This window comes from Alligator mississippiensis, chromosome 10 (assembly GCF_030867095.1).
Source record: "Alligator mississippiensis isolate rAllMis1 chromosome 10, rAllMis1, whole genome shotgun sequence".
Classification (NCBI taxonomy): Eukaryota; Metazoa; Chordata; order Crocodylia; family Alligatoridae; genus Alligator; species Alligator mississippiensis.
The window spans coordinates 69,025,599-69,053,467 of NC_081833.1; the positions used below are offsets into that span (position 1 = coordinate 69,025,599).

The following is a 27,869-nucleotide window of genomic DNA, read 5'->3' on the forward strand; positions in this document are numbered from 1 at the left end:
GGAAGCATCAACCCAGTGCTGCTATTTAACTGAAAATATGCCTTGAAATATAAATGATGGAAGGAGGGGCTTCCATAAGAAAAGAGGATCAAGGAATTTTGATTGGAAGAGGAGGGAAACAGCCTCCGGCTTTTCAAAATATTGACCAAAGGAAACAGGAAAATGGTTCTGTCCATAAAGAAGAGCTCTATTAACCATAATGCTGCTCTATTCAAACTACAATGTGATGGTTTTATCTTTGTATTAAAACAAAAAAAGGGTAAGGCTAGAGATATTACTTTTTTATATTGATAGTTCCAAACCCCATAAACTATTAGTATCTGTATCAGCCATAAAAATTAACAGCTACGGATCTTTTCGTGTTGCGCTCTTCAATTTTATTTTATCGCCACGTTTTTCAGGAGTGTGTGTGTGTGTGTGTGTGTGTGTGTGTGTGTGTTATACTTGCTTTCTAAGTTGTTTGGTTTTTCCCCTCGATAGTGAGCTTTATCGTGGCTTGATAAGACTTGTACGATGAGGTTCCTTAACACAAGACAACTAACAGCAGGCACTCCTGATTCATTTACATCGGAGGTCACTATTGCACAGCAAGACCCTGGGAGGAGATAATGATAATATTGCGCAAAAAAGAAAAGAAAAGAAAAGAAAAAAAAAATCTGGCTCTGATTATTTGGATTATTATATTGTCAGATGTTTTCCTAAAAACAAAGACTAAAAAATTCTGTCAATCACCTCAGGCCAAAACTGGCCTTCTTTTAATTTTCTGAGGCCAATGTAAACACCCAGCTTAATTTGGTATTTGCATTCACTTACATAACTTTTATTAGCAATTAATTAATCATATTTAAATGTCTACAGGACCTCTTTTGGGTAATAAATATCCAAGAGGCCTGTACTGAGTTAATATAAAAATCATAGTTGCCAATAATATCATTATTATTATTATTTTAAAAGACTGATTTAAATTTAAGATGAGTTTTCAAAACTGAATCACAAGTCTGAATTTCTACTCTGGAAAGGCATCGGATTCCATATGATCCATAGGAGGCAGCCAGTACATATGGAACAGATAAAGGTCCACAAAGTTTATTGAATATTGTGGCCTGCCGATGTAACAAAATAAGCCTCACACTGAGCACCAAGGTCTTAACATCAGCTTCCTTCTTTGTTAAGCTGTAATATACTGTAAGCTCTCCTCGGGCCAGCTTTGGATACACTGACTTATGAGGAGTATCACATCAGGCTCTGGCTGTCAGCGGTGTGAAAAGGATTCTAACACAATCAGTTGTCTGTTTTCTCTTCTCATCGAAAGCTATGGTGAGGGGAAGCTGGAAGATTTGCTATTCCTTTCCTGGACACACAAAAAAGCTCTGTGTTGGGTGTGAGCGTCATTGGGGATGGATGCTCCTGTTATGCAACACTCACCTTGGAGTGCAGCAAGGGAAGTTTAGGATAGATATTAAGAAAAAAATGTCTCACTAGGAGGGTAGTAAAGCACTGGAACAGGTTACCCAGAGAGGTGGTGGAAGCTCCAGCCTTGGAGGTTTTTAAGACTTTGTTAGACAAAGCTTTGGCTGGGATGATGTACTTGGCTATGGTCCTGATTTGAGCAGAGGGTTGGACTAGATATGACCTCCTGAGGTCTCTTCCAAACCTACTTTTCTGTAATTCTAATGTTTCTATGATAATTTCACCGAGATGGATTAAGAGGGCACAAAGGCAAGGCCAGAGCAAATAAATTAGTTCCATTGCACCTTGCAGATAGCAATGGTAGGCCCTTTGCTCATAGAAAGATCATCCAATATTTTCCCAGTTTATTCTCTTTCTGACTGCAGACTAGGATGGCATGAGTTAACTACATTGGATCCCGAACATTTTAGCTGACCAGAGCACTGCGGGTATGAGATGCTGGCTGTTCAAATGGATCACAGCCCTTGATTAACCTCACGTGAAAAGGCTAGTGAGGACCAGAAAGACCCTTCTCATGTTCCCATTGGAAATCCAAAGCTCCCTATCAATGCAAAACATGCTAGATGTTGATTTGGGCCCCTTGCAATCATAAGCAATGATTTTCCTTATTTGTTTTAATTCATTTTGAAAGCCTTTTCCTTTCCTCCGTTTCTTATAATGGCTAAATTCTGATTGGAAAAAAAAATAAACCTGAAAATTTTGGGGTTGTCAATGACTTCCATTTTAGGAAGTAATTGACAGCTTTGAATCCCAGCCTTTTCATTTAATTACTTCAGTTCAAAGCAGCTCTTTTCATACCAAAGAGCTGTATTTTTTCCCTGTGAATAGTCTCCCTCCTCATAGGCACTCCAAAGAACAAAGTGAACGTTACTACTGCTGCTCTCTGGATCTCTCTGCAGATAAGCATTGAGGCCACTCTGTCTCCTGTGAAACCTAAACACGTGTCCTCTAGCGATGGGCCTGAGCTTCACCAAACCCCTGCATCTTCTTCATTGAGCGCTGGAGCCAAGTTTCCAAACTACAGCTTCAACATAAATGTAAGTAGGTTAGACTTCATGCACCAGACAGCAGTGCAAAGCACAAGGAGTAAGCAGTATCTCTGCGGCTTTGCACACATGTGCACAAACACACACACAAACAGCTCTGCAGGCGTTGCAAATCATGAAAATGTATACAGGATACATATCAATATGAGCTAAAAAATGGAACTAAACTGGAGCCCTGGTGTCTCCAGAAGTTACGAGGGTGAAATAATAAATAATAATGCTCCCCTAGGACAGTGAATAGGTGCTATGAGACAAATGAGAGCTAATCCCATTCAGAAGCCAGGCAGGTCAGTCTTGATTTCCTTACAAGGGAAGGATGTGGGATGGGAGATCCTGGTCACCTGTGTCAAAGGCAGATGAAAAGATCCCACAGCAGCAGCAGCTGGGAGGCGTAATTTCATAGCTGTTAGGGGCTGGAAGGGACCTTGCAGGTCATCGGGTCCAGCCCCCTGCTCTAGGCAGGAAGACAACTGGGGCCAAGTGACCCCAGCGAGGTGACCGTCCAGGCTCCAGGTGACTGGTGTGTAAACAGGGAGAAGCTGTTGCTGACTTGCAGAAAAGCTGTCTCAGGACTAGGAGCTGGTAAAGAAACCAGACTTCGGCCTTATCAAAAAAGATTATTATCTAGCTGATATTCTTCAAGTTATTTCTGACAGGGTATAATCATATTATGATTATACTGAAAGGAAAACTAGGGCTTTCAGCTATGAATACAAGAGATACATAACACTCCCAAATCATAATATAGCAATGTTCAGGGGAAAAAAACAAAACAAAACACACACATGAAGAAACCTAGGTTTGCTATCCATCTCTCTGACTTTTTTGGCACATCACCTGTTTTGCATTAACTGCTTGTGGTAATGAGCCATGTTGGCACAAAGGTCTTGATGTACGCTTTGGTTTAGTCAGGAAACATAAAGTAACAAAAATGTGTGATCCTGAAGTAACTGTCTGCATAGCGTGTGGACTGTCTTCCAAGAGATCTTGTTACACATGTATGAATACCTGTCACCGGGCTTTCACCAGCTGGTTTCCCATGCTTTACAATTGGAGCCTGTGGTTTAACTATCGAACTTGCAAAATGCCTAGAACCATTTGTTCAGTTCTGAGTAAGAATGACTCTGTCATCTTCCTAAGGTATAGAAACCAAGTTCCAGTTCCCTTTATTGTGCTCTGGGTCTCTCTGATAAAACTCAGGAAGCAAAAGGTCTCGATCCTGGAATATGATTTCCCTGGACAAACTTCAATATGACACTTTCTAGCTAAGTGCATGGTTTTGCCCTCATGGAACAACCCCTCACTTCAGCACCTAAAGGAGGATCCTAAAAAGTCCACTGCTAAAAAAACCATTCCTACATTGGCATTCACTCTTTCCCCCTTAATCTAGACTGAGGTACGTATATAAGATTTGCTATGGTGTCTTGTACTAACCCCTCATATGTTTTCCTGGGGTGCTGAGACTGCTGCTAAAAGATGTTATATGTTCATTTCTTTGTGAAGCTCGAATCCTTCAAGATGAGAAGGCATCCATCAATGTACAAATAGCATTATTATATTTATTTGTAAAGATATAGATTAAATTCTATTTAAATAAGAGCAGAAATAAGGCTGCAATTTATCCAGCCTAATAGACTGGAGTATATTTATTTAGACAAGACTGAACAGGGTGGCTTAGATATTTATCTGTTTCCTTTTCTACCGCTTTATTAATTCTATCCCACATTGTACAAATAGAAGGGTGATGCCTTTCCTGATAATTCGCTGATGAATTATTTTCGTCATTGGGGTATTTTCAAGGATCTTACCATCCACCCTCGATATCAGCCTACAAACACTATATAGTCTGTGTGTGCTGTGTCTGATGTAGCTTCTCAATTTTAATTTTAATTCTGTCTAGAGGGCAGCAGAACAGCATCTCTTATAGTCTCAAAGAGAAAATCTGCTTTTCTTTCCAGCTGAAGGACCCTGGGCACTTCTTCACTGTTCCTAATGCTGTGCTGAAAGGTACAGCCAGAACTTAACCAATCTTGGCCAATGTGGGTTGGCAAGGGGATAACGTGGTTAGCCCAGTCTGTCTCCCCACTGATCTAACAAACCAAGCTTGGACCTGCCAGGAACAGAGCTCTCACTAGCAGCCCTCAGAGGGTTTTGTCAGACTTTCTGCCAATGACCCACCAGCTATGAGGTAGTGTCTCTGCCTTCTGGATAGGGGTGTGCAGTACTAACTCAATTATTTAATGATGGGGGAGACGTTACTGCTGAGACTAGAACTTGTTTCTGTAGTTTCCAAGCCTACTGGGGCTCACAGAGAAACTCTGGACATGATATACCTTAACATACCTTGACTTTAACAAGGCTTTTGATACGGTTTCCCACAACATTGTCACAAACAAGCTAGGGAAGTATGGGTTGGATGAATGAACTGTGAAGTGGATACAAAACTGCCTGGATCGTCGGGCTCAAAGGATCGTAATCAATGGCTCAGTGTCTAGCTGGCAGCCAGTCTCAAGTGAAGTGCCCCAGGGGTCGGTCCTGGGGCTGGTTGCGTTCAATAACTTCATCAATGGCCTGGAAGATGGCATGGAGTGCACCCTCAGCAAGTTTGCAGATGGCATCAAGCTGGGGAGAGTAGTAGGTAGGCTGGAGGGCAGGGCTAGGATTCAGAGTGACCTAGACAAATTGGAAGATTGGGCAAAAAGAAATCTCATGAGGTTCAACAAGGAAAGTGCAAAGTCCTACACTTAGGACAGAACAATCCCATGCATTGGTGCAACAGTCGGGCAGCAGCTCTGCAGAAAAGGACTGGGGGTTACAGTGAACAAGAAGCTGAATATGAACCAGCGTGTGCCCTTGTTGCCAAGAAGGCGAATGGCATATTAGGCTGCATTGGCAGCAGATCAAAGGAAATGATTATTGCCCTCTATTTGGCACTCTGGTGAGGCCACATCTGGAGTACTGGGTCCAGTTTTGGGCCCCCCACTGCAGAAAGGATGTGGATAAATTGGAGAGAGTCCAACAGAGGGCAACAAAAATAGAGGGCTGGGGCACATGATTTCTGAGGAGAGACTGAGGGGACTGGGCTTATTTAGTCCGGAGAAGAGAAGACCGAGAGGGGATTTAATAGCAGCCTTCAACTACCTGAAGCAGGGTTCAAAAGAGGGTGTAACTAAACTGTTGTCAACGGTGGCAGATCAAGGATTAAAGGTCTCAAGTTGTGGTAAGGGAGATTTAAGTTGGATAGTAGGAAAAAACTCTCTCACTGGTTGGTTGTGAAGCACTGGAACAGGTTATCCAGAGAGGTGGTGGCATCTCCATCCTTGGAGGTTTTCAAGACCCAGCTCAACCAAGCCTTGGCTGGGATGATCTAGTTAAGGCTGGTCCTGCTTTGAGCAGGGGGTTGGACGAGATGACCTCCCGAGGTCTCTTCCAACCCTCATTTTCTATGATTCTGTGATTTAGGATATTCAAGAACAATGGAACACATTTGTTTAGTCTGAGTAACCTTTCAGTCCATATTAGCCACCTATACACTTGATCCCTCTTGGAAATTCTTAGGTTAAAAGGCAAGAAACAGAATGAAATGCTTCATAGATTTTATGAGATGTTACTGGAATTTAACACCAGAGTCAGATGTTTGGAGGTGTGAGATTAGAACGGGAAAGGAATCCAAGAAGCAGCAACACCATCCCCACCATCCCCTCGACCCTTGGTATTGCTTCATTGTGTTGAGGGAGGGAGAGAGGAAAGAAGGAAGGCCGAGGCCGGATGAAATCTGCAAATTCCTTCATGTTCCTCTACCGAAGAAATGCCACGGATAATAAATGTTGTGCATCCTTTGCTGAGGAGTGAAATTTAGAGGCATGTCTCTAGATGCATAGAGATTGTATCTATATACTCTCTATCGAACTACATCACACACACTTTTCCTTGTACACTTAGTTATGGTGAACCACAAACTATTAGGATGTTTATAGTGGATGTCTAAACCCAATCACAAGGCACAGAAGCTGGTGGGGAGATCAGGCGAATTTTAAATTCCAGTAAATTTAAGTTGAACTGGTTTGCATGATCTTAATGTTTACACAGATAATAAAAATTCACTGCATGCGCACATACATGCACGCATGCATGCACACACACACACACAGATTGCTGTGAATAACAAATGCAACCTTTTCTTTCCTTTTTCTCTCTCAAACACAGAAAAGCAAAAGAAAGAATTTTTGTAACAAGCATTTCATATTTAAGACAGATTAGAACATTAGTGGTGTAATAAAGTAAATACAATGGCAATTGACCTGAGACTTGTGGGTTTTACCCCCATTTTTTGTTTACAGTTGAAGGTCGTAAGCTATACAAACCTCTATTGATCAGAGTCCTCTTTGTTTAAACAGAACCTACTGTATTTATTTGTGCTGTTCATCCAAAGTCAAACAAAAGGGGACAGTTTTAAGTAAATCTCTGCATGACACTGCTGCCATGTGGTTCATTCACTCAGTATACAGATGTTTTCAATCTGTACAGTTTGTCTTTCATATCCATATGAGATGAAGCAGGCTTGATTTAGGCTGGGAGTGATGCCAAAGAGAGAAGATACATCATTAACCCTTAATAAACAGCGTATGAAGCATCCCCATTTTGCTCATTAGAGGACTCCTTGAAGGATGTGCATTGCACCTTATAAGCAGCAGCTTTTCCTTTGCCTTCAGTACCCTGTAACTGTCATATACATATATCTATATACACACATACATACATACATACATACATACATACATATGTATATGCATAACCACCCCCCACCAAATTGTGTGTAGTTATTCCCTCCCCCTCTGCTTTGAAAAACATGTATTTGTCCCAAATTACTATGAGCATTTGTCAGGAAATCCCACTTTCTAAAATGATTGGAAATCCTGTGTAGAGGTCCCAAAGTGCTGGCCCCTGTGCAAACATCCACTAGGAGACAGTCCCAACTTTGCCGGCTTTATAATCTGCTTAGCCAACACAAAGGGTATGAAAAGGGGACCATTATTTTGTACCTATGGATTTAAGTCTGGAAATTAAGAGACTGTCTCAAGGTCACATAAGAAGTCCATAGCATAGCCAGGAAATCAGTGCCCTGAATCTAAGCATACTGCTTTGGTCATAAGACTCCTCTCCCCTTTCAGGGACTTGACTTTGCTTTCCTCATAGCCTCTTTCCTCTACTAAACTATAAAAGCTCTAAGGGGAAAAAAAAGTTACATTTGTTCTAGAGACAGCGATGCACTTGTGCTGGATGCAGAGGCATTAGAAGCAGCTACTGGTTTGGAAGCAGGAAAGGGGGAAAAAAAGCAAAGCAAAACAAAAACACCAAGAGCAAAGCAGCTTCACAGAGCTTACCATTTTTTTGCATGTTCTTTCCTGAGCATTATACGAAGAATGGAATTAATCTGTTGCATCGCTACAAAGAAGAAAAACTGCTGATCTCATAGAGAATCTCATTCAATCAGTTTCTTGTTTTATTAAAACATGTAAAGCGTAGTAGGGATGTTAAGCTTGCTGTGCCAACAGTAACATCTCTTGATTTTAGCAGGGAGCACTGTGCCTTGGCAGGAACAGAATCAGAATTGATTTGTTTTTTCCTTCCTCTCCAGCTCAAAAATGCAAAAATAAACCATGGTATTTCTTCTAACTATTCAGAATTGGAGGCCACTGCAGGTGAGGGCAGGTTAAAGAAATTGTGTTGTTCTTACAGCTCAGGCTGCTGCTCTATTTAAATGGATGTAGATTAGCCTAACAGTTTGGAAGATGTCTTGCCATTCCTCAGTTTTTGCTTGATTTTGAAGAGCAGGCTGTGATTAAGTGCATGGAGTTTGCTGTTGGCAAGGACATATTTCATGTGCAAATCCTCCCTTTCTATATAAGGGACAAGTCGGAGGCTGGGCAGGGTGGCACCTCAGGGACTAGTTCTTTATAAGGGGTATGTTTTTCCATTGTAAGAACCTGAGCTGCAGCAAGCAACGTTGCCAAGGGACCTTGAGTCCCACAATGTTGAACTCTTAGTGCCTGGCTTATGCAAGCTTCCTAAAATATGGTCAGAACAAGAAGTATGCCCTGAGAATGGTCAAAATGCTAACTCTCTTTCAACCTGGCTTCTAAGAGAGTGTGACTCCAAAGGAGAGCTTTATGCAACCAAAGACTAATACTAGTAAAACAAAGTCTTCTTCTAGCTAAGTTTTTCCATCATCTCCACCCTAAAAACCTGTCTCCTATCATAGTTAAACCTGATGCTCTAGAAACACAGCTCTCTTATAGCTAGCCAGGGGAATTACTTAATTCACTACAGCTGGCCGATCCCAACTGCCCTGACTCTTAGTACAAACACTTAGCGCATGCAGCTGTGATCCTTCCTCAGCTCAAAGAGAGTTTTAACCCTCTCCTCTGCCAGTCCCTGCAAGAAGCCTGTTATGTATGCTGCCACCCAACCAACAATGAAAGACAGACACCTAAAGCAGTCAGGAGGCTGAATTAAAGTGCTTAAATCCAAAATGGGCGTACCAAAACCCCCACTTGGCTGGAACCAAACTCCCTGGCTGCATTCTTGTTTCTGCGCCTGCAAAAAACTGCCCCCATCAGAGCAACTTGGCACCTAGATCATGCCTAAGCCTGATGGAAGTCTCAATTCAGGCATTTCTCCATCTAATGCCCATGAGGTGCCTGGCTCTGCAGGTGTGCTGTGACTAGGCCTAACACACACCAGGGCTAGGGACAGACATTACACATAAACCGGTTTAAGTGATCAGAAACTTGTTTAAACCTGTAGCAGAAGAAAAGTTTAGTGCATATAAACCAGTTTCAAAATGGCTGAAACTGGTTTAAGATAAATCTGGTTGACTTAACTAATTTGGGTCAAACTGGTTTACGCCAAGTCTGTCCCAGACCCCTTTCTGGTTTAAGTTAAACCGGAGTCCCCCAGCATCCCAGGTGTTTTGCAGCCCTGGGCTGGGCTGTCTGGTCCAGAGAACAGGGATGGCCCCACCCCTCTGCTGTCTAGCTGAGCTCTGGTGGAGACTGCAGGCACAGCAGGGTCTGCCTGGCTTCCCCCTGCCTTACCCCCCACCACATCACTCAGTGCTCAAGCAGGGTTCCCCTTGTCCTCCCCTCCCATCTCCCATAGCATGGACCCCAGCCCCACAGACCCTAGGCATGGTATGCTAGCTAATGCTGAGAGGTGTCTGCGTGTGTGTGTCTCCAATTTCCCTAGGACAGGACAAAGGCAGACAGGACAGTTTCTGCTTAGGGCTTTTTGGAGCTAATCAACAGGTCAGCTGGTAATGTCCCTCAGTTCCTTCCTTGGAAAAAGCTGTTTAAGAGCTTGAGCTAATGAGAGAGGCTTTTGTTTTCTTGAAGGGCTCCTAAATGCTGTGTTATCAACTCCTTGCTGGCTCCCTCGCCTGTCAGAATTGCTGCAGACAGTATGAAGAAGCAGAGAGAGGGAGATTGAAAAGCTCAGTATCATCAACTGATGCATGTACTGCACACCCCCACTTTGCCTCAGAGTGCCTGGGACTGTGCATGCAGGGTAGAGGTTGAAACCCCTCCCTAATCAGAGTGTCCTGCTGGGACCTGGTCATGCCCCCCTCAGCTCAGCACTGTGGAAGGAAGGGAGGACTGATTTAACATCCCTGGCTTCTAGTCTTATCCACTGCAGGCATGTGCCTGCATTTCTTTCCTCAGTCCAGAGGGAATGTCTGTGCACTTGCAAACCAGTTCAACCTGGCAGATTAGACTAATCTGCAAAGATTAAATCAATTCAGGCTCAGGCTTTTTGAATGTCTTTTCCATGCCCAGCAGAACAGGGCTTCTTTCTTTTTAATATGCAGAAAGAGGAGGAAGAGGTGATTGTGAACATGTTAAATATAGCTTCATGGCTGGAGCACTCACTCAGGATACAGGCTGGGCTGTGGGGTGAGAGCATTTTCCACCCCTCCTATTGAAGCTGCACCAGTGTACAGACAAAGAACTGGGAACAGGGAGAGTCCTGGGGTAAGGTTCCTGCTCACAGGATTGTTTATGCATTTTACTTTATAGTTTCATAGTTGGTAGGGTCAGAAGGGACCTGAGCAAATCATCAAGTCTGACCCCCTGCCATGGCAAGAAAAAGTACTGGGGTCAAATGACCCCAGCAAGGTGTTCGTCTAACCTCCTCTTAAAGACCCCCAGGGTAGGAGCCAGCACCATTTCGCTTGGAAGTTGGTTCCAGGTCCTAGCCGCCCTGACTGTGAAGTAGTGCCTCCTGGCACTACTTCAGCCCTTGGAGAGAAAAAGACATAACCAGTAAGGGATGTATGCTGGAACCCCATTAGGTGAGGAGTGAATTGCACCCACAGCTCCTATTTCCTGGGTAGTTGCTTTAACTACTAGGTTATTATTAAAAAGGTAGGTGGAACCACTAGTCTCTCATTGTCTTACAAGATAAAAAATAAGCTTTCCTGAGGTTTTTGTAGCAGCAATAGGTGCTTAGCCTCAGGGGAGGATCCAGAGTGGAGGGCAATGTCAAACGAAGGTGTGGAAACAGTGGCACAGGGCAGTGAAGGGCCTGTCCCAAGGCTACAAATCAAGTCTGCGGCAGGAGCAGGGTTAGCTCAGCTCTACTAAATCCCATCCCAGTGCCTTATTCACTGGATTGCCCGGACTCTCTTTTTCAGTCTCCAGGAGGCTGAATAGGCCCTGCTGGAAGAAGCCATTCCTCTCAGCTGCTTCCTAGCGGTAGATCTGACAAACGGCAAATTCAGCGAGGTACTTATAAAAATAATCAATGACTGTCTTAAATATGGTGGAGGTGTAAGGGAATGAGGTCAAGGGAGGGGATACAGCCACAGGTACTGGCCCACTTTCAGGTTTTAAATCAAACCAGAAGCAACAATCAACCTTGGGACCATCCTGGGTAAACCATGAAAAATGGCAACAATCATTGTCATCCTAAAACAACATGATTTTTCCAAGCTTTTTCAATAAAAAGTATTAGCAAGGCCACACTGGAATGTGCTACCATTTTCCTTTACCCAAAGCTATTTTTCAACACAAATATTGAGTTTACATATTAATATACCGCTAAAAACAGGATGAAGGAGGCTGGAATGCTGGCGTTACTGATTTGTTTGGGATTTTCTTAGGGAAAAAAACAATAAAATCATTCACTTCCATCATTTTTTCTCTTTCTCCCTCCCCTACCCCCATTAAGTGGCTGTTTTAAATTAATAGAAAGAGGATGCAGCATTTCTTGGATTTTATTTTATGGGTTTTCCCAGCATATGGAATCTTTTTAAACATGAGATGCTGCGGGTAATATGTTATTATATGCACATTTTAAGCTAACTGTTCTTTATATCTTTGTTAAATGAAAAGATTTGTCATGTTTATGTCTAAGAAATATGTTTATCTGCAGGCTTTCACTGACTCTATTACTTTCCCTTACTGGGATGCCAATTTGAACCCCATATTTTTCAAATTAAAGTTAGGGCAGCCGGAGAAAAAATAAGTACTTGTTGTTTTTCCCTATTCTAGAAGCTCCCTGGCAAACCAAACGTCGCTGAATCAGAAACCCCATTATTTAGGTTGAGAATCAATTTGCCATTAGCACCATTTGTAACTGTGTTGTTAGGTGACCTTGCTTTGAATCCCAGCTCTCTCTCTGATTATCTTGTTCAAGACAGATAGGGACATATTTTTCAAACTGGCTACTCATCTGGAGTGCTTTGGTTTTGGGGCACCCCATTTGAAAGATTCAATGCTCCAGATGCAGTCTAGAGAGGGTAGTTGATATGCATCACCATAGAAAATCAAATGACTCTGTCTAGGCCCTGAAACACCGAGGCAGCCAAAATTTGAGCACGTTAAGTGATAACTTCTCTGTAGCTCAGCTTAAAATGATATCCTAATATATACCTCATCGGACTGTAGTAGGCATTAATGAATAGTTTTATAAAAATTCAACTGAATTAACATGCTAGGAAGACAAAGACTTTCTCACCATGCCTTCACCAATGCATAATGCCAAACAATATAGGATGTTGCCACAGTGGCGTTGCCTCTCGGTCTTTCGGGTCATGCTGGAGCTCTGTGTGCCGGGAACGCTCAGGAAACACCCAGGGGATCTGCTACTGCGCTTAATCCTCTCTTGGGATGGGATCCAGATACACGTCCCTGCTGTATGTCTGTACCAACCTGACGCAGTCAAGTAAGACATCTGCATTTCCAAATGTGAGTTTCTCACATGAGACCAAAAGAAGAAAGCACCGATGTTCAGCAAGACAGCAGCGACAGAGGAAATGAATACTAGATAAGCACCCAATGGTATTTTGGCTAAGGCAGAAGTGCCTTAATTAAATGAGGACAAAAAATACACTGATTTGTTATTAGGGAACCAAATATAGCCCACAACTAGTCAGATGCGAGCTTGTAACAATAGAGGGAATCCTTCTACGTACAACTTATGCATTGTTTGTGCCCTTGGGTATTCTCTGTTTACACCCGTGTCAAATTGTGTGCTTCATTTTGAATGAAGGGCTTGTCTACTCTTGCTGTTGTCTTTGTATCTCAGTGTTGAATGGAGAGCAGTCCAGGGGAGCGCCACCAGGCTTGTGCAAGAAGTCAGTTGAATGTGAGCTTGGATCCAGTTCTTCCTTATTTACTCCCTTGAATACTACCACTGACTTAAATGACACAACACAGCTGAGGGTGAAGGAGCAGCGTTTGGGTTTCTCCGTTCAGTGGTGGTTCTCATAAACTCATCTCACCACTACAGTATATGAGAGATTTCCCTTATGTGATGACACTACCATAAGTCACTTGAGCTTTGTTCTTTTTTAATCACTTGTTTCTCTCACACAACTACAATTTTGGGCTTCGATTCTGCCATCAGAGCCACTAAAACAGACCTGTGTGTGGGTCTGGACACTGTAACTTCCACGAAGCTATGTCACTAGCGTCCTTGCAGGTTGGATTGTAGGCCTAAAACCATATTTTTTGCAGCTGCTGTCACTTTTGCTACTGCATTCGAACTTGAATAGTGAAGTAATTAATTAGCAATAAATAGATCGGGCAAGAAGGCAAGCAATAAAACCACATTAGGGCTATTACTGAGTATCTGCTATTTTGCAGACACAGTTTGCCACACTAGAAAAAAAGGGCTAAAATATGCTCCTCGCGTGTGTTTGCACTTTAGTGCATTGGGGAGTGCACAGAAGAAGGGAAGTGCTGTGGAAGCGACAGACTGATCGTATCAGATGGGACTAGGACTGGCTAGACTGCCATGAATCAAAAGCATGCAATGAAAGATCATAGACAATGGGCTCTTTTTGTATCTCATTTTGTCTTAGCTCGAAAAGCCTTTGTTGCTCAACAGTTTGTACATCCAGTTTTTTCACAGCTGTCAAAACAAATTGATTTTCAGTCATTTTAACCTGGGCAGGATCTGCAAACCTACTCCCGCAGGTGAAAAGCCAGTACCGCTAGGAAGCTGCTCCACTTGGCTGAATTGTCCCGTTCTTCTAAGATACAAAGAATTTGTTTGTCTTGCTTATGAGAGTTGAGGGACTGATGACACGGAAAGCTAAATCCTCATCATCCCCATGGTACACACTTCACACTTTGCTATCAGTACACACTGCAGAAATCTTTCCAGGCTAGTAATACATTTGTAGTGCCTTTTCAGGAAAGGGCCTTCTACAGAGCTAGCTCACTGTCTGAATTACATCTCAGCCCTAGGGAAGATGATTTCTTCAGTTCCCACTCAAGGTCAGTGGCGGGGTAACATGTGTTATCCATCCCTCAGTCTTTGCTAACAGAAAAGATTACCGAGAGACACGTGGAGACTGGGAAACAAAAATAAGCCAAATGAACAAACGCATTTCAAAGGGCTTGGAGGAAACACAAATCCCAACCTGTATGTAATATCCCTATCAATGGGATGATGCAAACTAAATTTGGGATTTGCATCTTGATGGGCACCATAAATCTGAACTCTACATGACTCCAAGCAAACACAGGCAGGAGCACGACCATTGTACTGAATAGAATTCAGGTAAGAGCAAACTCCCTCGTTTATGATAGCATGGCTTTTCCAGCAGACAGCTTTTTCTGACTCAGGTATTGCATAAAGTGTACTCATTAGGAGACTTGTCAGGCCTCCTTTGACCTGAATCAGGTCACGCCAGCACGAATCTAGCTCTTCTGTGTGAAAAGGCCTCTCTCTAACATGGATTCTTACAGCTACTTAGGTGTAAAATGAGTGTACCCATGGTGAAAATCTACACGTGGTGCTTTATCAACACATCAGCACCCTTACTTGTTTTCTAAGATTTGGTAAAAGATGGGAGCACTGTTCTTGCTACAGCTGGCAATGAAAATTAACCCATCAACCTGGCCTCAACTGAAGAAAGCAGAATGATGACACAGAGTGCTAGAAACTATTAAGAGAAGCTTAATTCTCAATCGATTTTTTTTTTGTGCATCCATTACTATGGTGACTGCTGCGTCCAATTTTTGTCTCTTTATATAACACTTTTCCATCTGTTTTTCCTTTACCCTACGTAGGAGACTAGTGAGTTGAACACTGATTGTGTCTGAAATGAGGCTACTACAGTGTGTGTGTGTGTGTGTGAGTGAGCGTGTGTGTGTGTGTGTGTGAGTGACAGAGAGAGAGAGAGAGAGAGCAGGCATAAGCGCACATTGACACACTAAAAGCTATCAGTTTTATTACCAAAGAAATGAATTGGAGCCAGGCTCATGAAAAGAAATAAATCTAACATGGGATAGTGAGTTATAGGGAAATGGGTGACAAAAGTAGAAAAAGAAATTGATCATGACAGTCTCCTCTTAGCCAGCTGGCATGGCAGCTCTGCTGGTGAAAACCCAGAAGCTTTCAGCGCAGTATATTTCGTAAGTGGGATCTTACAACTTAATTCAATTACAAAACATCACACAAAAAGGCATTTTATCATTTTCCTCAGCGGCCTTCACGCTGAAGCTGAAGTGCATTTGAGATGCTGGGAAGGAAGTCTGAAGCCGATGCACTGGCTATTTGTGTAACAACACGTCGTGGGCTCAGGGTTGCAAGCAGGGAGGGGATGCCAATACCAGACCTGAGGATGGATCACGCCTCCTCTTCCTTATAAAGATCAAGCACGTGATCGCAGGTTGGCCGGGATGTGATCTGTAAAGATCCATAGTTATGGATGAGTTCCCAGAAAAACTAGTTCTGAAACCTGCCCTGCCTCACGATGGCCAAATCTTGGCCACGCATAAAAGCAATGAGGAGCAATGGGCACCAAGCTGTTTGCTTGATGCAATTTGAACAAATGCAATGCTGCCTTCTCAGGGCTGGAGCCACACCTCAGGATACCTGCCACGAACGCTCAGGCACTCTTTGCTGATGATGCCTCGTCTTGAACAAAGCTGTGAATAACAGGGTGATGAGTGACTTGTGTCGAGGAGCCTGTGATAGTTTGCTACCAAATCACTTTGTGCCTGTCCCATTGCACTAGCAGGCCCTGATTCCAGTAACACACACGTTACATCCACTTCCCCACCATGTGAGCAATGCTGCCTGTGCTTGCCTTGCCTTCCTGCTAGGGACAACTAAGCCAAGCCGACAGTGTTTGCTTTGGGATGGACTGAACCCTGAAGTTTGGCTCTTGAGATGTGAACATGAGCAGGGCCCTTGAAGGTCAAGCTTAAATTATTCAACAGAAACGTTAACTCCCTTTTCCCTAAATACTACCACTGACTTACCCCTGCTGACCTCCCTTCAGGCTGTTTTATCCTACAGCAACCCTCAAAGGAGGGTGGGAACTGAACACAGAGCAACCCTCTAAGCCCAGATTTACCCTGTGGTAAGTAAACACTGCTACAATTTGGGGCTAAACTACCAGTGCCTGGGATTAGCTTTCACTTACCATGGGAGAGAGACAGGCAGACAGATGCTTATCGCACATCAGCCGTTCTGTGATCAGGCCCTGCCCGTTTCAACTCGCTGCAATGTGACAAGTAGTTTGTTCAAGCCCATTGCTGTTATCCTGGAGGGCTGGAGTAGACTCATCCATTTCTTGCTGTCCCCCAGTCTTGGAAGGCAGCTCCTACACTTTAAGACACTAAAGCAAATATCCCCGCTTGCCCCAACACTCATAGGATCTTCTGAGAAGATTAAGGAAGTCTTTCCTGCCCAAGTGTAGGATGATCTGTAAGGTCCCTTCCAGCCCTTAACAACTATGAAGGTTGTGGCCCCTTCTACCTACCATCTCAACAGTGCATTAAGAAAGAGAAATTCTCTTTCTCCTTTTCTAGAGTGTGTTACACAAAGACCACTTACTATGATTAGGGACCTACCATTTTGTGATTTTCGTGGAAATGGCACATTGAGTCGGTCCCTGCAAAAAAGCCACGAAAAAGTGCGAGGACTGTGAAAAGGAGCAAAATTGGCAGTGGAGGCAGGGGGAGAAGAGCTGCAAAAACAGAGAAGAGTGGAAAGCCCTGGGCTCCTGAAGCATGGGGGGAGACAAGAAGGGAGATGTTTGTGGCATAGTGCAGTGGACCCCCCCCACCAAGCCTCTGATTGGCTGAGGGCCCCAGAAGTCCTTCCCCTCCCCAAAGGTTGAAAGACGGCCATCTGTCAATCTCTAGGGAAGGGTGGGACTTCTGGGCCCCCTCACCCAATCAGAGGTGCGTGTGTGTGTGTGTGGGGGGGGTGGTACTCCATCGTGAAAATGGTGCCCGGTGCTGCACTTGGACCACAAAATGCGAGGCAGCCACCCTGAATTTGGTAGGTCCCTCAGTATGATACTGTCTACTGCTGAGCTTGATAGAAGAGTTGATACCTTCCAATCCAGACGAACATCTTAGGGAGTTGAATGGGGACAGCTGGCGACTCTTTCTCACTTCAAAGATACAGCTTGAAGAGAAGAGGTCAGGTTGTACTCACCGTAGATAAAAGTACTGAAGAGTCAAAACAGTTACAGCAATCCTAGAATATGTGATCATGGTTGATTTATAATGCTGGTACAGCTGCGTTGGTTCAGCTGCAACTCTGAGCCCAAAACTAATTTAGCATGCTTGGAGCCATCCCATGCACGCCTACCTTTGTCCTGGCTTAGTAGTGTTGTGCAAGATAGCAAGGCAGTGGTTGCCATTAAGGAAACACAACAGGTTGGGTAAAATTGGGATAAGATCTGAGAGCTAGATCACAGTGACCTGAAAGAAGGTATGTTCAAAAGAAATAGGGAGGGAGAAAGAGAGATGGAAATTGAGGAAGCTTTGATGCCACGGGAGAGACCGAGGAATAGAAGGAAGGGTGTGGACAGGTGGAAGCAGAAAGATACCTCATCCTTGTACTTATAAAACTTGATCAGACTTGCAATTACTATGGTAGGTTTTATGTCTCCACTGCTATAGATAGTCTAAACACCAATAGCATGTGCCACTGAACAACTGCCAAAAATGCATGTACAAGCATGGATACATACACAAGTGGAGCTGCATTCACGAAAACCAGGCTCTTATAGACTGACACCTTCTGGAGAACATTAGCAAATGTTATGCCCAAGCTCAGTGATTCTTAACCAGGGTGTGGGGATGCCACCAGATCCTTTGGAGGGTGCCCCAAGGTGTGAGGAGATAAGCTGATAAGCCAGGCTCAGGCTTGTTCCTGGCCTGGATGATCCCCCTACTGCCAAGCCCTAAAGGTATGCACTGAAATATATAAATTAGTTTTGGAAATTGGGTGCTGCTCAATTCAGAAAAGTTATAGCAGACTGCCTCGAGTCCAGTGAGGGGTGTCTTGAGTCCAACAAGGATGAGAACCGCTGCCCTATATCTTTGGCTGATGCAAACTGGCACTGAACAACTGAAATCCAAGGAGCTATTGAACTTTTTGCAAGCTGAGAATCTGGCACCATATTCAGAAAGAGTCCAGTCCACACTTCTTACATTTTCAGTCATTGTTGTTGAGATCATTAAGGTATTTCACCCTTTTTATTATTAGGGATATAGATTTTCACTAGTCGTGTGCAAATCTCCCAGGTGCTTTTTTCCCTGTTTGCAGCTTTTCCAAAAAAAAGAAAAAAAATATTTCCTTTATTTATTCTTTATTCAAAATTATTAGCTGAGAAATTCTGGGAATAAGTATTTCTATGTTCCTCCTCTTTGCCTTGCCTTTCCTGATGCTTGCAATTAGAGACCTTTTGATTTTCTCTATAGATTACATGTAATATATTCAGATTCCTGATTGGATAAGCATAGCCTGACATTTTCAGAATAGGGTTCCTAAAGTTAGGCATTTTAATCCATATGTAGGCACTAACTGGAAAGTGCTGTTTGTGGTGTTGCCTTCCCATTTGTTTCAGGAAACAGAAAACAGCCAGGCAGAATAATTAAGCAGAATGCTTTCAAATTTCCATGGATTTCGGCATCGTTTTAAAGAACAGATTATTATTATTACTACTAGTAATATTGGGAAGTTTTGATAATCCCAGAATATCCACGTACAGCTATTTTTCCTCTCTGGAATTTACATTGTCATTCCAGACTAAAATCTTTACCTTAATGATTATGATCTCAGCTGCTAAATTACTGTGGAGTCTCTCCTTTGCAGCTCACCCTGGCACTTTGTATACGTGCTGGTAGATAATTTAGGTTTTAAAAGCCAACTCCCTTTTTATCATTACATGACAGAAGCCTTTAAAAGTTCAAGGTAAGGCCATTGTGTCTTAGGTCTATTTTTATGATACAAAACTTAATTATTTTTTCCATCTGCCAACCATTTTGACTAATTGAACCCTTTAGAGCCAGGAATCAAGGTTTCCCAATGTAAATCAGCTCTTAGGACTCTGCCTTAGCAGAAACGGTGAAAAATCACAGGGGTATTTTGGTTCTGCGGTTTGGTTCTGTTTTCCAGAGTCTGACTGGGATTCAGAAGAAACTCCAATTACCCTCCTACATATACATTTTTTGGGTTCTTTTTAGTGCCTCAGATTTTCCAGGCACAAAAACTTCCCATGAAAAAAAGATGAAGAATATAACTAAAACCCACAAAAATATGGAAATTCCCAGCTAAGGCTCAAACTTCCATTATCTTGGCATCAGCTGAGCATGCTCGAGTCGCACAGGGATGGAGTACAGCTTAATCCTGGAGTGTGTTTGATCAGTTCTGTGAGTTCAGGGTCAGAAATCCCACTGACACTCCATAGTATTGTTTAAGGTTATTTTCATTTTTACCCTAAAATATTTTGATGGACCAAGTCATTTCAGGTCCATTTTTTCATAAAAGAATATGATGAGCCTTTAAAGTAATTCTTCAGACTCAGTCACGCTGGGTTTTAATTTCAGCCTGGAAGAGGGGGCTGCTGGGACTGATCAGCCTTTGAGCAATGTATGATGGTAAAGGAGTTAGAGGAATAAGCATTTTTTTTTAGACTCACGCACCCTTCTGATTAAACCTGGAACGAAGAGTTTCCATAAGTCTTCAATTCTAGGATAAGTCTGCTATAAAGGCACAGCCTGCCCCGTTACAGTGTTAGTTCTGGTTCTATTATGGGTCAAAGCCTTTAAGAAATGGATGGACTTCAAATTGTCTTCGGCTTTTTCATTGATATTAGTTTATTTTGCCATTGCTTTTCCAAACAGTGCCAGTGTCATTCAAGATTTTTCATTCATGATTTCTTTTGTATTTTTACCCCAAAATATTTTAATGGACCAAGGTCACTTGGTCTCTGGTCACTTGGAATGGGCAGTCAGTGACACTATCCCAGAGTCAATGACTCTATCCCTTTATCTCGCACTGGGTGTTTTTGGGCATTGCTGTAATAACTTAGGAATGCTCCACTGAAATTCTACACTGGAGGCAATTGCACATTTTTAATAGATTCGCGTCTTAGTTCTGCTGATTTCAATGATAACTTTCTATTCTGGCAGTCAGGATCTATTAGCACGACACAAGGTAAAGCATGTGTTATGTATGTACAGCAACTACAATTTAATCAGAAGTTTCTCTTTTCTTTTAAGTTCTTATTTTTTTTAAATAAATATATAATGCGTTACTGACAGTGCTTAACAATATCTTATACAAGATGCTGTAATACCCCAAATAAATACTTAATTTCTGCTTTCCTGCAACTTCACTAGGATTACATCATGTCAGATTACTGTAAATCTGCTTTAACCCAGTTTGAAACCAGTAGTTATTCAAGGATCTTCACAATTCTTAATTTCACTCATTAAAATACCATTTCTTTGGCTCTCTTATGTTGTTTTCCTGCTAGCAAAGGTAGGACAGGAACTGAAGTCAGAACAATATCAGGAAGGGAGGAAGCAGTAGATGAACCTGAGGCTACCTCACCCTCATTCAAGCCTTGACCAGCAGTGACCAGTCCTATCATTCAATGCCTTGGCTTCCTGGAAGCTAACTGCGTTGGTAGCTTCTGTGAGCTGTACTTGTGTACATCGAGTCATACCGAGACCACCCAATTCATTTAACTTAGGCCCCCATGAGATGGCAATGATTTCTGATCTCTACTGACCTAGTTCAAGCTTGGAGCTATTGACCTATGAGTGACAGGCTCATTACCCTTTGCCACTCGGGGTAGCCATTAACACTCTTTGCAATATAAACTCTGCCCTCTGCCCTCCCTATCGTGGATGAAATTAGTTCAGAATATAGAGACTGGGAAAATGAGCTCATCAAACAAAACTCTGTGGAGGTAGAAACCAGCTAATCCATTTGAAAAGGACTTCCCTGGCTTTGTTTTTCATTCCCTGTGATAAATAGCTACCCCACTAAATCACTGGGAGGGGAACACTTGGCAAACTCCATCCTCTTAATTGCATATGGTAACTGGTGCAGTTCAGCACACCTGGTTGAGGCTCACTAGCAATAGAGGTTGGTGACTTATAAACCATTTGGCCCTGTTGTCACTATTCATATTTTTGCTCTGTATTTCCGAGTTTAAACAGATTTGAGAAATAGGTAGGGGTTAGTTTCCAGTGGCAGCAAATAGCATCTAGCGAAAGGCAGCAGGACCCGGCCTTCTAATTCTCCAAACTGAAAATCCCAGCTTTAGCCACTACAATAATGGATGCTGACTTTGACTTCCCTTCCTTCATAAATATCAACTTTAAACCCCACTGTTAAAATAGTCTTCCTGTGGTAGGAAACATCTTATCTTGTACTTTTGTGTCCCTGTAACATCTGCATACTGTAGTTTGAACTTTGCTTTTGGCCTGAATTACAGAAACAACAACAACAACAACCCAGAAGCCTTGATAATATTTTGTTGGAAATGGACTTGAACAATATCCTGCTCATTGCACACAACTAACATCTCATGGTCCCTTTGCACGAAGGATGGGGCAGGAATGAGAAGGCAGAGTTGAGGAAAACAGGCGGTTAGCCTTTGCTGTGTCCCAAAAATGTTGTATTTTATGTTCCATGCCCTTGCAAAGATTCATAGCATCATTTCCTGCCCTGTTATCTAAACTGGAGGTACTGTGCCATCCTTCCATTACTAAAAACATCTGACAGTCATGCAACCTTTTTTGTTTTTTTTTTTTACAAAGCAACACATTTGAAACCACTTTTCCATTCATTTTAACTCATTTTAAAATCTATTCCAAATAAGTCTTGGGCTTCAGGTTTGGTACATTTTCTACCCTAGAGCTTTTAAAGTTTCATTCAGTGGCGCAAACCTGACTGGCTTCAAGTTGAGGATTTAGATCTAGCTGGATGGTATTTTAAAATGTCTCTTATTGGATGGTATTTTAAAATGTCTTCCCAATAATGGTCCGATACAAATCCTGCTGCAGTCAATGGATAGATACCCAATTGCTCAAGAACACTGTGAGTGAACAGGTTTAATCTTGCTTTTAATTTTGCAGAATACAGAATAAGGGTCTAGTGAGAGCTAGTGCCCAAATGGCAGTTAGTGTAAAAATGTGCATGTTTGCTTACAAAGATTAATTCCCCATAACAGCCTCATTTAGTCTGGCGAGGCTCCTCTTATGGGAAGAGACATTGGTGGAAGGAATGTAAGTTAACGCAACGTTAAAAAATCGGGACAATCAGTTCACGTTTTCACTTAAGATGACGTTCATATCTGTAAAAATTTGGGCAGGCAGAAGGCAGAAGCAGTATCCAGCTTGGTACACTTGGAAAGCTCTATCCAGGACCTCCCATAAGTACTAATAGACACCACTGGAAATTTCTGAAATCCCCAGACAAAGGTGAGTGAAGAAAGGAGATAGCTGGTGTAGTGAGCAAGTCCATAGGCATTTCAGACTGGAACTCTTTCTTATCAAAAATGGCATGAGTTTGGTTGTCTTATTCTTGCTTCTAGGAAAATATTAGCAATGCTTCCATGCAACTTGGCATGGTTGTCAATCTCTTCTCCAGGGAGACACCCTCTCCTCAGCTGGGATAGTGGGGCTTACAGATCACGATTAAAGCTCAACGGCAGACTCCAGCTTTATGGGAATGGGAGTAGTCTACAAGTTCTATAACTAGACACAGAAACTCTTCCTGGAGGTGCTGAAAATACAAAACATTAGCAATCTATTTATTTAAAGAAAAAAAATTCCCTTGGAGATTTCATAATTCTAATTTTGGAAAATAAAGACAAAATAGTACTTGATAAAGAGCTGAAGAGCTAAAACTTTACATGCCGAGATTTTCTGAACTCATTGGTTGAGCTATTCAATATACCACAGGTAATCGTATAGGAAAGACAATAAAGCATTACATGCAGAAAGCTTTGTTGAGAAACCATTCAATTCTGCCTAAACTGCAGGCTTCTTGAATTAATCCTTGGGAAAATCTGGGAAATGTATTTAATAAAATCTTCCAAAGGATTTTTTTTTTAATTCCCCATTTCATAAACAATAAGCAGCACTTAGCTGCATATCACTTCATTTCATGTAATTTTAGAGTTCTCTTAGAATGGCTAGGTCTTCATCTGGCACCACTGGCTTTCATATGATGTTATTCTGTAATTCCATATCAGCTAATTGCATAATTTATTAGTTTTGCATATTGGACTAGGCTCCAAATGCTGCATTTAACAGTCTGATTACTCCAGACATGTAAGCAGTGAGCCAGAACACAATCCATGAAAACCAGAATCAAGGAAGAAGTATAATCAACAACTACTTCCAACCTTCTTAGCATAACAGAGCATGCAATGATACCTATGGAGGTGTTACTTTATTTGACGATCAACCATTTTCTTGTGCATAATTATACATGGAATGAAGAAATGTGATAGCCAATCCATAAAATATTTTAAAGCTGACATCCAGAAGAAGATGCTGGTAAATGAGATGCCATCATGTGCTATGAAACTTGTACTTTGTACCTATTCACGGCTGCACTGTATTCTGTAGCTTTTACTATAGAACTCAGTCTTCCAGGCCGCTGGTGTATGGAACTGCCCTTAAAGAGTTTGTTCCCAGAAGCCACTACCCAGCTCTGACTTGAAGCCCGAACAAACATGTAAGGCTTTCCAGCCATTATTATGTAATATTAATCACTTGACAGAGTTGTACTTTAAGAGAGTTGACTTTTAAAAGGCTTCATCCAAGTCACTAGTGCTAAAGCCATAAATAACTGCATTTCTAATTTTATGCTTACAAATCATTGTGCCCACAAATAAAAGCCAGTAAGTGCCTACCTGCCATCCCATGGCTCAGTGGCCATTGTTTGTCCATACGATTAATTATTGGTGTCATTATTTGTGAGTGAAAAGCTGTATCAGCAAAATTGGAGGCCATTTTAGCAGATCTTAGATGTCTTCTCAGCAAATTCACTTTAACTCAGTTTTACACAAAAAAAAATGGTATATTCTACTATGGCCTAAATCTACAGAGACATTAGTGTTCTCTCACCTTTGAAACAGGTCGAGGCAATCCTTAGTGATTCTTTCCCTTGTTTCTAGATCCTATAGGATTATTTTATTTTATTTTTTAATTCAGTTTTTCTTCATTCCTTACTAAGGCAAGCTTCTAGGTATTGTAGGGTTTTGCCCTTCTAATCAAGCTCGGCTAGTTTCTTGACCTTCCAGGAGAAAACTTCCCGAATAAGGTTTATGTAAGGCAAGACATTTAGAAAGCGAGCTGGCTGCTTTTAGAACTGAATGATACCAGTCAGAGACACACACTCTAGCATCAAAGCCCACGTTAGCTAAGAAACTGGGAAAAATCTCCTTTGTACGTGAGGGTTATATGTTTTAAAGTTTCTTTGTAAATAGTATGGATGACTAGCTCTCGTGAAAAGGAGGGATATAACATGAGCTGATTGATAGCAGATGCCCTGCAAGCCACTTAGCCCTGGGAATGGTGTAAACAGATGAGTCTTTGTAGACCAATTCAGGAAAGCATCCCTACTTATTATGCACATACCTAACTTTGAAGTCAACTGCACTAAAAACACACCAAAAGGCAAGCGTGCACCTATACACTTTCTGGACCAGGAATGGACCAGTTAAATGCACTGCCTAAGCTCTGTTTGCATCAATGGGACTTACATATGACCTAGACCTTAGAAGAGAGATGAATGCCACCCATCATGAGAAAGGCATTGACCAATATTTCAATCACATCTGCACCAGATTTCTTTCCTGAACATTTGTGCAACCAACATTTTTTTCCAACCCCAAGGAAAACAGGCTTGTTTAGTCATGAAATAAAAGTCTCCTGCGCTGCAGCGTAATTCATTTCATGACAAAACAAAATTTGTTTCAGACAGAAGCTGAAATACTTCAGTGGTCATCAATTATCATGTTAAGTGGCCTAGGGCTGAGTGTAAATTCAGGCTACTTCTCTCTGGTAGAGTACTCGTCATGGGTAGATAGATGGTGTTACCTAAGTTAAATAACTTAAAAAGGGTAAATGTTGGAGAATGGGCTCTTTCTAAATGTTATTGCTCAAAGAATAAAGCAACCCTCTGGGAGCATCTTAGCCATGCAGCACTTTCTCCTTATGTTAAAAAAAAAATTACAGGTTGAAAAGATGCTGAAAAGTTGAAAGTTTATCTCTGTTAAGGAATGAGGCAAAGGAGCTAAAGAATGAAATCCTATTGTTTGTAGGTGAAACCTCCGTGAAAAAAAGATTTGAACTCAAAGCAAACCTCTTCAGCTGTGTAAATCTATGCCATGCCACTGCTGCCAGTGATACTATGCTGATATACATCAGCTAAAGGCTTGGCCCATGATATTTATGATTTAATGTTGCTGGGAAGAATTAATAGCGTCTTCACTATATGGATGGATGCTTTTTCCCTTGAAATTGTTAATGGGTAATAGATAGACTTATTCTCCCCGTGGACTAGTGTCTTGCTGGGGGACATGTTAAAATAGAGAAACCGAGTGCTGAGGATTATTATTGCCTTTATTTGAAGGAAGGTCATTCACTGCTGCTTGAATCTTTGGAAAATCATTTGCTTGTAGTTCATGGCCAGTAAAAGCTCTAACGATGAAGATAGGGAAACAAGCCGCCTGAAGTCACAGTAGGCAATCGTTATGGGTTCAAGACCACCCACGGCCTGAAGGTCACCTTTAATACTGGGCGCGCAGTGTGTGGTGCTAATTTGAAACGAGTATCTCTGGATCATAGCTAGCAGTTTCAGGGGGCCGGCAGCGGGCAGGACCTTCTACTGCCGATAGCTCTGCATCACGTGTTTTAAGCCTCGTCCTCCCTGCAGTGCAAGGCCCAAGAACCGGGCTTGGGTAGAGGTGAGAGAGGGGCCAAAACATTTTCTCCCAGGACACAGCTTTGTAACAGGGCTATTTCATTGACCGTGCTACACTACATCATTATAACAGCCACAGCCTCGACTGCTGCGGGGGAGACGGGTCAGAGAGCGGAGTCTCACTGTCTTTAAACCCCAGCCCTTCCCTAAGCCAGTTGCAAAATGAAACGAAGTCGCCATCGAACTACATGGGGATTGACAACATCGGTTGGAAAAGTAGGGTATAACTGTATAACGTTGGACCTCCTGTATAACACGAGCCATTCGTCCCTATTTTCCTCTGCACTGAGGAATCAAAGAGAGCCCACTGTATTAAAGTCTTCCCATTAAAGGCTTGCTTAGGCCAGAGAGCTAAATCCATTATTTGTAGTAGGGTTTTTTTTAACATCTGGTACTTCAAATGGGTTAGATTTTGCAGTGGCCTTTTCAGTTTTTCTTCAGAAGTCTGACTGACTGCATTTTGATTCCCCAAGTTCGCTGCAGATGGAAGGGGATCGGACTCCCTTCCCGATCATAATTGCTTTCTGTGTGAAGAGGTCTTTTCCAGGTTGGTTTGATTGCCGCTGCTTTAATCAGACGGCTGTCTATTTGTATGTTAATAGTTTCATCCTGCTTTATTAGGCCTGTTGATGGAAAAGCAAAAATCAGATGCTTCACGATTTTCGAGCTTTGTGATTAATCTACGGGGTTTGTTGTTTTGGGGGGGGGGGGGGTTTCTGCTTTGTGCCAACGCTAAACCATTTCAGCATCCTCTGCCTTAAATCCTCTTAATGAAAGCATGAAGAATGACAAAATACTTCCTTTCATAAAGCAGAAGGCTGTGCCAATTCACTTTCAACATGCTCATTCAGTGGAACTGAGGTAAATATGTTGCTCCACAGGTGCTTTTCCTTGCAATAACATACTCCCTGGTAATCCATTAAATTCATCTCATGCTCTGTTTAGTGCCTACTCTCTGAACTGCCTAGCTGGTTAAGGTCATTGGGATAATAGGGATAGGTTAAACAGCATGTGTATGTGTAACTCCCGCATACATTGTGACCATACTATAGATAAGCAAAGATTGGCAGTATTAGATGTGCAGCTCTCCTTCCAACTGACAGATCTCCTTCCCCTTCAGCGGAGACCCCCGGGATTAAGTAAATGTCATCGGATTGGAATCGCAGGGCTCCTTACAATAATTTAGTGAGACTAGAAATAGCAGATCGGTAAATGAAATCCTTCATTTATTGAATGACCGTAAATCATTCCACGAACGGGCTGGCTGTCCCACGGGGTGGGGTCTCTGTTGTGACGGTACCTGTGCTAACGAAGGCAGAAAAATCACAGGCAGCGTCCTCGTGCCATGCATGGGAGCGGAGGTGTTTCCACGGCAGGGACGAGGGGGACGTGAACGCTCTTGCATGCTGTCGTGGTTTGGCTGTGGCAGTTTTGAGGTTAGCACAATCAGGTGGGTGAATGGGCTTGAGAGTCCTTTAGAGGGCTTTTAGAGGATAAGGCACTTTGCTATTTTGTCCATGTTAAGTGCAATTAAGAGATTGCCAATTAGCTAGCCCCTATTAAATGCAAGCCAAACCTGCC

The 27,869-nt window shown here is 42.4% G+C and overlaps 1 long non-coding RNA gene across 8 annotated transcripts in view; it reads left to right on the top strand.

Moving 5' to 3' along the window:
• Positions 1 to 2,314: 2,314 nt before the first annotated feature.
• Positions 2,315 to 27,869, top strand: part of LOC109283355 (uncharacterized) — a 105,725-nt gene continuing 80,170 nt past the window's right edge. For 2 of the 8 annotated variants that reach the window (XR_002090496.2, XR_002090495.2), the window contains exon 1: positions 27,287 to 27,738. This is a non-coding gene — a long non-coding RNA (uncharacterized LOC109283355). Of the gene's footprint in view, positions 2,508 to 27,285; positions 27,739 to 27,869 lie in introns of those variants that run through there. The other 6 variants (XR_002090494.2, XR_002090492.2, XR_002090483.2 and 3 more) reach the window with 6 other exon arrangements.